The sequence below is a fragment of the Lacerta agilis genome, chromosome 8 (genome assembly GCF_009819535.1).
Source record: "Lacerta agilis isolate rLacAgi1 chromosome 8, rLacAgi1.pri, whole genome shotgun sequence".
NCBI lineage: Eukaryota > Metazoa > Chordata > Lepidosauria > Squamata > Lacertidae > Lacerta > Lacerta agilis.
In genome coordinates, this window is record NC_046319.1 from 21,857,835 (window position 1) to 21,870,968 (window position 13,134).

The window sequence follows — 13,134 nt, forward strand, 5'->3', positions numbered from 1 at the left end:
CATCTAGTCCAATCCCCTGCAATGCTTGTTTTGCCCAAGGTAGGGCTTGAACCCACAACTCTACCAATTGAGCTAGTCCAGAAAAAAGCATATTTCTCTCTCTCTCTCTCTCTCTCTCTCTCTCTCTCTCTCTCTCTCTCTCTCTGTGTGTGTGTGTGTGCATGTGTGTGTGTGTGTTTTATATCATGGCAATAACCCAAGTGCTGAAGTTGTGATGCAACAGGCAACTCTTCTTGCAGAAAAGTATGAAGCTATCTTTAAAAAAGAAAAAAAGCCTTTTTCATACCTACACATTCTGGGCAAATCCACCCAAATCTAGAACCACACATGGGCAAAACTTGTATGAAAAGTGTAATAGTCTATATTCATGTTGAATGTTCAGGCTGGGAGACCACCCCTAAGTGCTTTTAAATGTTCCAATGGCTTAATCTGGATTATTATTCTGTTTTAATTTTTTGCATGCACTGTGATCATTAAAGAAAGAGACAACCCCCGGTTGTCAAGTTCAGGTTCTGAAGCAGAAACCCTCAATGTGTTTGACAAGGGGAGAAATCTACTTTAAAAAATATGCTTTTTTAGCTCAAAGCTTGAAAAGGAAAGTGATAGTTAGCATTGCCAACTTTTTCATTCCGTGGAAGCATTCCTGTATAAAGGTTCCAGGGGCGGGGTGGTTTTTGGGGGGTTTTGGAGGGAAGGGGTGTTTTTCCATACACTTGAAGTGCCCCCTTTGGGATGTGCAGAGTAAAAATTATTGTGACCTGCAGACTTTGATAGGGGGCGGTGTGTTTCTTGATGCCATATTCGACCTGCTCATTTCTGATTATTGCAGAGGAGGAGGACAGGCAACTATTTTTCTTAGAAGTTGGCAATGCTGAATAGACCACTTTGTTTTTGAGACTTGAGGCAGCAACAAGGGAAATCCGTGCCCTTGGCAGAATAAGCTCCCTGAGCAAAGCTGAGCTTTAAAAGCCAGAGAGTTGACATTATATTTTGTTACATATATATTTTGTTACCCAGCAAAGAAGAAGAAGAAGAAGTCCATTCTCTCCCATTTGCCATGTGAAATCCCCTCCGGTCCCCTCCTTCCCTTTCTTTCCCTTTATATTATTTTTTTTGCAAAACTCCCATTGATCTCAGAGGATTTGTTTATTTTTTCATATTGTGACCATAGGTGGTTGAGGGTTCGGAGTGGGGAGAGTTTTCCAGAAAGTGTTGTATTCAGTCTCTCTTTCCATTCTTCTCAACCCGCTTCCCTCTTCCTCCTCCACCCACCCACCCACCAAATAGGTTTAAATGGATGGATTGAAAAGAATGTGTTTCTGCTTTTGATTCCAAAAGCTGCTCCATTTCAGTGGTATGATTTTATTTTTTTTAACCAAAAGTAATTAAAAAATATATTTCATAAGCATGTTGTGTGGTCCAGAGCTGTGTTTACTTCCTTTTTTTCGGAGAAAAACAAAAACTGATATCACTTTAAGGTTAGAATTTTGCCAGCTGCTCAAGTTCTTGTGGCTGAGTTTGCCGTGAAGCGCGTCTGAAAGTGTAGCATTGAAGAAGCTAGGATTTAAGACCGCGAACAAACACTCAGGAAATGTGAGGAGCTTTACGAAAAAGAGCCTCACCTGTTTTTTTTTTTACTTGGAAAGGTTTATAGACCGCTTAATCGGGGGGAAAGGTAAGTGGTACGTATAAAATAATTATTGATCAAACAGTAAAACTCAGTCCAAAAAAGTTACGTCACTTAACATCAATGGGTCTACTCCAAGTAACTCTAGCATTGGCTATAATCAGTGCTTTTTTCCTTTAAAAAAAATGTTTAGGGGTACTCTCATCTTGACTCAAGAAAAACGCCGTTTTATAGTTCAAATTGGAAAAAATAAATACAGTAAATGGACATAAGTACAAAGATTCACAAAATGTTTAGGGGTATGCATCCCCCCCAGAAAAAAAAAACTGGCTATATATAACCCAATCAAATTAGCCAAGCCCTTAAAACCCTCTGCTAGAACAAGATTGTACTGACAATACTGAACGTGGCCAACACAAAGGCAGAACAAATAACGATGCCTTCTTTAATCCCTAATTTCAGGCTATGCCAATCTGGCATCTTCCTGCGGTTTTTGACTGTCATATCTACCAGCTGATCGGAGTTGACATCCAAAAACATCTGGAAGGCCACAGGTTGGCGAGGCTAATTTATTTGTTATTTCTTTGGTGATCAAGGGTTTCCCAGACGTTCACCCCACCTCGCTGCTCTCCAGTTTGATATTTAGCAATGCTGGGGGCACTGGGAAGCGCCAGCTGGTTCTGCACTGGTTCCCTGATAGGGCTGAGACGTGGGTGTCCTTGAAGGGTTCCTTTGTTTGAGGGCACCTGTTTGGTTCTCAGTGGCTGCTACCAATTTTCCAAAAGTGGTCCCTTAACATGCAACAAGAGCAAGAGAGTGGCTGAGCTCCTGCTTCAATGCACATTCTGGCTACAGAACCTTCTCCCTGCTGCTTCTGAATGTGGGCAATGGGCAGCTTGCAATTGAAGGTGGAATGACCATAGATCAGTAAGGACATTACATGGTGGGTACAAAGGGGAAGAGCCCTGGACAGAAACAAATTAAGCCCTGAAATTGCCAAAAACTTGGCACACACATGCACTTATAATAAAAACTTTATATAGATAGATAGATGTAAGTTTATTCCACAGCTGGTTTTGTCGTTACGGAACATGTGGCAGGTTCTCACTGCACTCCGACATTCCTTGTGTTAATATTTCGCCATCATCTACAGAAAATGCAAAGGAAAATTATTGTTTTTTCTTTAATGTGAGGCTGCCTCTTGGTAATGAAGGGACAGCTCTCTCACCCAAAGGAACGGAGGAAGCTAATAGCTACGGCAAGCTCAACACACGTACAAAATCCAGAAACCCAAACCGGGGTGACGATAATTGTTTACTACTAATTTATTACATCTCTATCCCGCCTTTCCTCCAAGGAGCTCAGGGTGGCCTAGATAGTTCCATCCCCCCCCCCACAATTTCATCCTAACAACAACCCTGTGAGGTAGGTAAGGCCGAGAGGCAGCGACTGGGCCAGCGAGCTGCATGGCCGAGTGGGGATTCGAACCCTGCTCTCTCCCAGCTCCTAGGCAGACGCCCTAACCACTGCACCACACTGGCTCTGCGATGCGTCCCCTGTTAAGCAGCAAGGGTTGTCGATCCGCCTCAAAGTGCAGAGCTCACCTGAGCGATCCAGTCGTTGAAAGCGGAGACCCGTGTGAAAACGGTGGGTTTGTGGTAGGTGTTGCACCCGCTGGAGGAGACAAAACTGCCTATACTATGAACCTCCCACTTTCCGCTGGAGGGTTTGCAGTTGAGTGGGCCGCCCGAGTCCCCCTGGAAAGAACCAAACAGAATATGATTGAGCTGCTTTTTTTGGAAGGATGCTCTGAATTTTCTTGGAGACGACTGGGGAGTCAAAGTTGATTGTTTCCAAGCATCTAAGCCCTTCCACCGGACAGGCTCTTGGACAGAAGTGAGGAGAGTCTGGCCTACCAGGCAATTTGAGCCAAGCCATGCTCGGCTGCCGCTGGATCACGTTTTGGGCATAGCCTGAATCCCCCTGCTTAACTTTGGCTTGCTTGAACTACACTACAGAATCATTTATCTTGTACTCACGGAAATATTGTAAAGAGGTGGACTCACTAGCAGGATTTGAGCAAACACAATCAAGAAAACAAACATAGAGATTAAGACGTAATAATTGGAAAATAGCAAAGCATATGAGGCAATTTGAAAATAATTAGGATATAAAAATGACAAGAATAGAACAGTATTCAATTCAAGAATGTAATATTAAGGTGTAATATAACAGGCAGGAGAAGTTAATATGTAAACATCCAGAAGATGAAGTTTTGGGGGGAGGAGTGGGGGAACTGGGGAGTTTTTTTCTTTTCTTTTTGAGATAATGTGATTGTGACGAATATAAAATTAAAACAAAATCAAAAATTCTTTCCAATAGCACCTTAGAGACCAACTGAGTTTGTTCCTGGTATGAGCTTTCGTGTGCATGCACACTTCTTCAGATACACTGAAACAGAAGTCACCAGATCCTTAAATATAGTGAGGGAGTGGGGAGGGGTATTGCTCAGAAGGGTGGTGGGAATGGGTGATCAGCTGATAGGTGTGGAAAACCTGTTGACGACTCTTAACGGCTGTAATTAGTCTTGCAGGGAAAGGCAAGGGGTGAGATGGCTAAAGATAGCTTTGTTATGTATAATGAGATAAGAATCCAATGTCTTTGTTCAGACCAGGTTTCTCTGTGGTTTTAAGTTTGGTGATTAGTGGTAATTCAGCCACTTCTCTTTCCAGTCTATTTCTGAAATTTCTTTGTATTAAGACAGCTACTTTGAGATCTTTTATAGAATGTCCTGGGAGATTGAAGTGTTCTCCTACTGGTTTCTCTGTTTTGTGATTCCTGATAGCAGATCTATGTCCATTTATCCTTTGGCGTAGGGTTTGGCCTGTTTGTCCAATATAGAGAGCTGAAGGGCACTGTTGGCATTTGATTGCATACACAATGTTGGAACATTCTGTAGTGTAGTGCAAACCAATGGCCTTGAGTCTGTACTCTGCATGGGCTGGGGCTGGGCAGGCCAGTGGCCTGGGCAGGTCGTCCTGTTTTATACTTGCTGGGATTGAGAAGTCATCTGACCCTCTCCAATAGCTGCTGGAATTGACAAGTCACATGACCCTCACCTGACTCCCATAGCTCTTCAGCAGCTGCCTCTGCTGAATTATCAATTAACTCTTGGGGGGGGGGGAATTAGCACCACACATCATGTGCCTGGAAGTTGCCTAACCAATTAACCAAGCAAAAGGATTGCTTTTAACAGAACCAGATTTCTGCCTGTATACATTGATAATATAATTTTGGCTACTAAGGACAAATAAGATTGTACAAAAACAAGATTGGGTGCAGGCCATTCTGTAGTGTAGTGATTATGCAACTGTGAATAAAAGGTGGCTGGGTTCATTGTCTCAGGGTTTGGGGGGAAGAGGTGACAAAACTGATTAAAACTATTTACAAAAGAAGAAGAAGAAGCTTATATCTCCCAGGGTTGGGACATGAGCCCCTGATATAATAATAATAATAATAATAATAATAATAATAATAATAATAATAATAATAATAATAATAATAATGGAAATGTGCTCTGAACGTGCTTCAAAGCTATTTTGCGTATGCAGCCTGAGTGAGTTGGAAATGCAGACCCCTCCCCATCACTGGAGAATGAGGGTGTGGGAGGCGGTGTGCCCCGGGTGCCACCCAGGGGGGTGACATCACGGCTGCCCCACCCTCACCCCCAGGATGCTCGGCGCTCATCACGCACCCCCGGGACGCTCGCTGCTTGCTGCGCACACCCCAGGATGTGTGCCACGCCCCCTGGGACGCGCGCCAGCCACAACCCCGGATGTACGGCGCTCCCAGTACCGGAGCAGGTGGCTTCACCACTGCTCCCCATCCCACAATATCTGCACACAGAGCCCACAAAATGGCTTTCAGTGCCTGATGCATATCAGAAAAGCATCCAGAGAGGTTTTCCACATCTCCTGGAAGAATTGATTGTGCATCTTGTTTTGAGGCTTGCAGGAGTTCTGTAGAATAGCATATGAACAGCCTGCCTATATATATATATATATATATATATATATATATATATATATATATATATATATATATATATATATATTCCTACTCTGCTGCTGTTATCAACTGGTGCTCATTCTTCATACCTAGACTATAATCGCTCAGGGCTGCATTTTGATAACACCTCGCCAGCCTGTCAAGGACTGTCTAGTGTCTGACCTGCTCTCCAGGCTTCCCATTCAAACACACCACTTGCTTTGCAGATTCAGACCAGAGAGGCCCACTTGCCGAGTGATGTGTCTCCAGAAGAAGACACAGAGGTGCCCCTGAGGAGCCTGAATGACTGAGACAAACCCCATGGTTTGTCCCTGGTATCAGACCCTCCAAGAGAGAATGCCTCTGCATGTGGAAGTTCTGTTATTATGTTTGCTATCCTGGCCAGTAAACTCTTGGCTGAGCTCTCCTTCATTCATAATCTAGATACTCTTTTTCTGAAAGCCATCTAAAGGAGTGGAGGCCGGCCACCTCCACGCGCTGTGGCTATGAACCAGGCAATTACACCCTCTTATTCATCCTGAGTTCGACCCATACCCCCGGAGGCCAACGCCAGAGCAGCGAAGAGGACTCCAATCATGGCTGAGGGCACCTCGGGTGGAGTGCCCAGCTCTTCTCACCAGATGAACTCCATCCAATCTTATATTCTGGGTGGGTCTTGGCTGGATTTGAGGCAGATCCAGCCAAGGATGCCGTCAACAACAGAAAGGTCCCCATTGGCTGTGTGCCACTGGGAGACGTGGCAGTTGGAATGCTCCTGTCTCCTTCTTTCCAAAGGCCATGCCAAGATAGTCTCACAAACACCTGTTTTCCCGTCAAGGCCATGGCTTCGATGCCTGCTGAAGATGTGTGTGTGGTGGTGGGGGTGCCCTTGGCAGCCTTGGCAGACTTTGAGTGCACCCAGTCCTGGGACCAGGCGTAGGGGCCATGGGGTTTGCAGAAGGTCCCAGGTTCAGTTTTCAGCACCTTCAGGGTGGAGTGGAAGAGAACCCCATCTGAAATCCTGGGGAGCTGCTGCCAGTCAGTGTAAACAATATTGAACTAGATGGACTCCCTATAAAGGCAACTTCTTAAAATCATCCTTTTGTTTGGAGTCCATGATAACTATAATCTTATTTTATTTGGGAGAAAGGGCACCTGTTCTGCATGAGGAAATGTCGCAGATTCAATCCCTGGCATCTCCAGTTAGGGCCAAGAAAGATGCCTATCTGAAATTGTGGATAGCTGCTGCCAGTCCTTAGAATATGTGAAATCAGTTGCCTCTGAAAAAGAGTCACAATGCTTGAAATGCGTTGGGACAATAAATCATTCCCACTTGGGTGCATCTTTTCCTTTATGACTGAATTGGCATGTTTCTTTTTAATGACACCTTCATTTAATTTTTTTCTCCCCCGTCAATGCCCTTCACCCCCTCCTTGATGTTTTTCTGCCTGGCTGGAAAACGCCCCATGAACTCTGATAGATGAGGGGTGTGCTGAATGTGTGTAGAAACTAGACGCCTGCAATGAGATCACATCTATATTTATTGCCCCTCCCACTTTCCCCTCTAGAATGTGGACCCCGGAAGATGACCCGGAAGCTAATGTGGCCCTCAGGCTTCCAAAAGATTCCCTACCTCTGATTTAGATGCATAGATGAAAAATCAGGCTCGTTTCCAGAGAGAAAGCCACCCTAGAAGCAATTTTTGTTGCTGCTTAAAATAAAATTTAAGCTTAAAATAAAAGGGACGGGGTCTCAGGCCTGTGCAAAGGACTTGAACAACACCCCTGCTGTGAGATGTTTCAGCAACCAGAGTGTGGAATCCAGTCAGGGCCTTCGAGCAAGCTGTCCCTGTTGGGGTAACCTGAACCCCTGTTGGGACGTGACCTTGTGAAGTGCTCCAACTAGAACCAGTTGGACATAGCAGAGTATACACAAGCCTCCAGGAAGCTTTGGTAGCGTGATGATGGCTGCGCATGATGAAGCAGGAACCAAGACACTGCCAATAGTAACCGGATTAACTAAAGACGTTTGTTTTGTACAGTATATACAGACACGGATCTTAGGAAAACAAAAAACTTTTTCTCTCTAACACTTCTCTCTCTAACTCAACACCCCAACCTCTCTCAACCACAAATCATCAACACACCACGACGAGGAAGGTCATTAGAGAGCCAGTGTGGTGTAGTGGTTAAGAGCAGTAGACTCGTAATCTGGTGAACCGGGTTCACGTCTCCTCCACATGCAGCTGCTGGGTGACCTTGGGCTAGTCACACTTCTCTGAAGTCTCTCAGCCCCACTCACCTCACAGAGTGTTTGTTGTGGGGGAGGAAGGGAAAGGAGAATGTTAGCCACTTTGAGACGCCTTTGGATAGTGATAAAGCGGGATATCAAATCCAAACTACTACTACTACTCTTCTTCTTCTTCTTCTTCTTCTTCTTCTTCTTCTTCTTCTTCTTCTTCTTCTTCTTCTTCTTCTTCATGAGTCTTCTTGCCTTTATGGGAACCGCCTCCAATTACCAGACTATTACCAGGGTCCCATATCTCCAGGCACATTAAGGAGTTCTCTGCTCAGACTTTTTGGCAGTCAGTCAACTCTTAATTGCTCAACTGTGCAACTGCTAAATGGCACGTAGTTAAAATCCAACGTTCCCTTTCTTCTTTAAATTTGCAAAGCCATAACTTAGCAATGTCAGATATAGCCTGTTATTTAACCCCAGTTTAGATCAAGACTGGTTTCCATTATAAATACACTGACTTCCCCCTGGATCACCATCACTTGGTCACCATGTTCAAGTTGGTCTTTATCGCTTTGATCCTGGGCTATGGTGAGTGTCTTTGGTGCAGTACATACAGCGGTTTAGTTGGGGCTGTTTGGCATGCAGTTCGTCTTTTCATTGATACAAGTCTCAGTCCAGCCCAAAATAGTTCTTTGGAAATGCAATGAATTCAGTTTCTTGTCTCTGGTGAAGTAGCCTCTCTCTCCAAGATGAGCTTCGTCATGGTTCAAGAGCATACAAATTTGCACAAAATGAACATAACTTTGGAACTCCCTGCCTATTGATATCGGGGAGCCGCTTTTACTGTACTCTTTTCAGCGTTTCCTGAAAACGTTTTGCTTAGGCAAACCTACCGTACATGTAGACCATTGACACATGATTACTCTGGTCTTTAGCTTATCATTGATTTTAATTATATTTTTGTGGGTTTAAAATGGTTCTAGTTTTTAAATGAGTTCATTTTTATTTTTATTTTATAAGCTCCTTTGAGGTTGTTGTTGTTTACAATCAAGCAATGTATAAATTAAGAAATTAATGGAATAAATAGCCTCTGGTAGCTTTTTTAAAAAGGGTGCTTCTGCCAAAAAGCCGCAAACAGATTCATTAAACCAATAATGGACAATACCATTGTGTCCAGCTCTGGATCCCTTGTGGTACCCAAGATGCTCAACTCTGTCTCTGTCTCCCTCCTCCCTCTCCCTAATTTTCTCTTTCATCACCCCCCACACCTGCTGTCTTCTTCCAGCCCATGGCTGTGGCAAATCTGCTTATCCACCCAACATTTCCGATGTTGTCGGAGGTGAGGATGCCAGACCCCATAGCTGGCCTTGGCAGGTAAATCCGCAATGTTTTTCCCCATGTGTGGTGCAATCAAGTGTCGCGCTTGCTTTTTAGGAGGGGAGAAATGGGTCAGTGTGTGCAGTGTCGTCCCGTGGAACATCTCGCCACCAGAAGTGGTAGAAGCGGCTGCAGGTTCTGAAGTTCTGTTGCTGCTGCCTCCCATCTCCAGCTTTGGAGGAGAGACAGTCACTACCTCTCATACCAACCTACCTTGCAGGGTTGGTGTCTGTGTGGATGAAATGTGGGAAGGCTGCAGAACCAGGCGTGCTGCCTTGACCTGCTGGGGGGACAGGTGGGGATATAAATGCCCAATATTGGCTTTATTCATGCAGGAACTATTTGTGGAATGTGTGAAGACGAGACAGAGAAAATAAGAGACATATTGTATGGAGAGAGCAACAAACAAAATGGCTCAGCTTTTAGGGGTGGAGTTAACTTAGGCATAGAAGCTGCAAGCTAGTGCTGGCTAGAATGCTACACAACCAGTTTCCTCTGGTGGTTAAAGTAAAACATGCATTAGCTAGAAGTGCAGGAGAAGGAAATGAATTTGCTTTTCTCCAGCATTTATAATGTGCTTTAAAGGTATGGTGTGTATGCAGGGATGGAGAAACAAGGTGTGTGGGACTCTTTTGAAGGGTATTTGGATAGTGGCGGGGGTGAATGGGGCCAAAGGACAGGGAGAACATATGGGAGAAATATTGGATGCAAACATCAACCCTGAAAGCCCTACCTACAAGTTGCATTGCAGGCAGAAATCCAAATAGTTTGGGAACTGCTGTAAGGCAGGGATGGGAAATCTGTGCCCCTCCATCACACACTAACACTCCAGATATTGTTGAACTGCCATCATCCCCAGCCAGCCTGGCTAATGTTCAGGGATGATTGGGGGGGGGGTTGTAGCCAACAACATCTGGAGAGCCACAGTTCAGCATGTATAAAACAGACACACAGACCTATGGACCCTGTCAAGCCCAGAAGTGAGCTTTGTCAACCCAGGACTCCACTTCCATTTTGCCCAGGATCACAGTAGGGAAACGAAGGTATATGCATCCTGTTTTTCTTCTGGCAGGGGGATTCTGGAGGACCCTTGAACTGCCAAGGTGGCAGCAACTGGGACGTTCATGGCATCGTGAGCTTTGGATCGGGGCTGGGCTGCAACCCCGCTAAGAAGCCGACCATTTTCACCCGTGTGTCTTCTTACATTGATTGGATTAAGAAGGTGAGGTTCCTGTCTTTTGCCCAGCAAAGCTGCGATGGTCTGGATGGAAGGCTTAATTCATACCTGTGCAGCTGACTTTTCTTTTTCTTGAGTGCCAATCTTGGAAACTTTAACATCTAGCGTCTGCATAATTTCTCGTTCAGGCCTCAAAAGAGTTCTCAGTGTCCAAATGCTGAAATCCAGCATTTGTGTTTTGTTAGAAACTGAGGAGCATATTTTATCATTTCATTGTGAGCAGTTTGGGAGTGCCATTCCACCTTTAGGGCAGAGTAGATGGTCCACAGTCAAATCTTCAACATTTTGGCATATTCTGGTTTTATTTTTATTTTTTGAAAAAAAAAGATTAAGTCCAACTGATTGATTGACCTGCTTGACTGGGAGTAACCCCATTTGAGCTTAGCAGGACTTGCTTTTCAGTTGACATAAGTAGGACTGTGCTGTAAATTCCAAACTTTGGAACTCCCTGCCTATTGACATCAGGCAGGTGCCTTCACTGTACTCTTCAGCTAGCTGTATGCATCGGGCCCATCCTGGCAATTACTGTATTCTGATACCTAAATTCTAATGCCCAAATTCACACACATGTTTTTGGTCCCTTTTCCTCCTCTAGAAATTGAATGAGAACTGAAGAGCCCACACTGTGACCTTGTGGATCAATATGAGGACATCTTAATAAACCATCACAACTGCTCTCGTGTCAATGCATTGTTTTTCCCCCTGCTCTCACTTGAAATGCTTGCAATCACTCACACTGGTTGAGGTGTGGAGCCTTTTTTTTAGTCCAAAGGCCGCATTCCTTTCCGGGCATCATTCTGGAGGGCCGTATGCCAAGGCTGGGCAGGGCCAGAGGCATAAGTGGGTGGAGCAATAGGTGCGAATTTTAACTTTGAACAGCAGGCTAGTTTCCATATGAAACTCTCTCCCCCGCATCCAGAAAAGCGAGAAATATTGTCAGAGTGCAAGGACACATTGCAGGCAGACAAACACACTCAAGGAGGGCACAAAGCAGGGTGTGGCCTTGGGAGAGTTCTGAGACCCAGAGATCCAGAGGGCCACATTCAGCTCCCAGGCCTGAGGCGCCCCTCCCCACCTCCCCAGTTGGGCTCTTATTGGGTATATATTCAGCTGACCCTATATACCAAATTCTGTCCCTCTTTTCTCATTGACTGTATATCAACACCATCGAATCGCAGCCGGTGAAATTATGGGGCCAAATGACCCACCTCTGAATGGCGCTAATGGAAAGCAGGGTGAACCCAGGGCAGTGACTCATCCAGAGACCCAATGGGCAGCCTCCTCTGTGACTGGATGACGTTGGGCTCAAAGGACCATTCCTTACTTGAACGCCTTGATTTCTTACAGCACACAAGGGCAGCTTCTTTTCAGCACAGCTGTCTTGCTCCAGCAAACAGCTTGGGCATTCACTGAATTGTAGAGTTGGAAGGGACCCCAAGTCTAGCCCAACTCTCTGCAATGCAGTAATCGGATGGCTTTGGAAAGTCTAAGCAAGAGGTGAAGAGGGAGAGTTTTATTCTCTAGTTTATTCTCTATAAGTCTTTTTGTCCTTTTGTAACCAAGCTTTCTTGGTTAGCTTTCTCTCTCTCTGTATAACTTGGGGGGGGGGGGAGTTTTTAGCTAAGAGCTGGTCTGCTAATGCATTCTTCACTGACACATTGTTAATCAAAGTGAGCAGCTAAGGGGGCCTCCTTCTCCTCCCTTCTCCTCCTCCTCCTTCTCCTCCCTTATCTTTCCTAGCTCTGAATGGTACTGAGAGAGCTTTCTCTGAAAGTCAGTCTTTTTTCTTTTTTTTAAACTAATATTTATACTGACTTAAAGCCTCTCTGAATAACTGGAACTTTCAGCTTTCTCTGAAAGTCAGTCTTTTTAACTGATATTTATAATGGACTGGAAGCCTCCCCTGGATAACTGATTTTCCTTCTTCTAGGTAAGCCCCTTTTTAAGTCCTTTTAACTGACATTCCTTCTTCTCCCTTTTAAGTCTTTTAAACTGAGATTCTTTCTCTCTAACGTTTTTATAAGTTCTTTTATTTGATATATAGCCTCTATATTATTTGCCTTTCTGTATTAATTGCTCTACATTATTTGCCTCTCTGTATTATTGATGTTTAGCATACCTAGTTTCTGGTATAATATTTAGCCTTAACCTGAGTTTGTAGAACTCTAGCCCTCTGTATTATTTGAAACTTGTTAGTGCATACCTTTCTTCGCTGGCATATCATTAATCAATGAAAAGCGCCCCTTCCCTGGAGCGCCCCTTCCCTGGATGGCACAGGAATTCCTGGCCGAGGGATGTGAGAGTTGCCAGATAGCCAGAGACAGGATAATTCTTTGATGGGTGGTCCTGCCAATTAGAGGGAAAGGCAGGAGGTACCAGGAGCAGCCAGGAGCTGCTTAACCCCCACTTTGAGATAAGAGTGCGAGACAGGAATTTTCACCCAATAACAAGGTTGTAAAACATTACGAAGCTGGATTCCTAGGGAGGGGGGAAGAGGAACCTGAAAAGGCATAAAAGCTGTGTGTATCTTTCCATTAGTTGCAGTTCGCTGTGAGTTATCACGCGGGTGCCTTCCTGCCATTCTAAATGACAGGAATAATAAACTCTT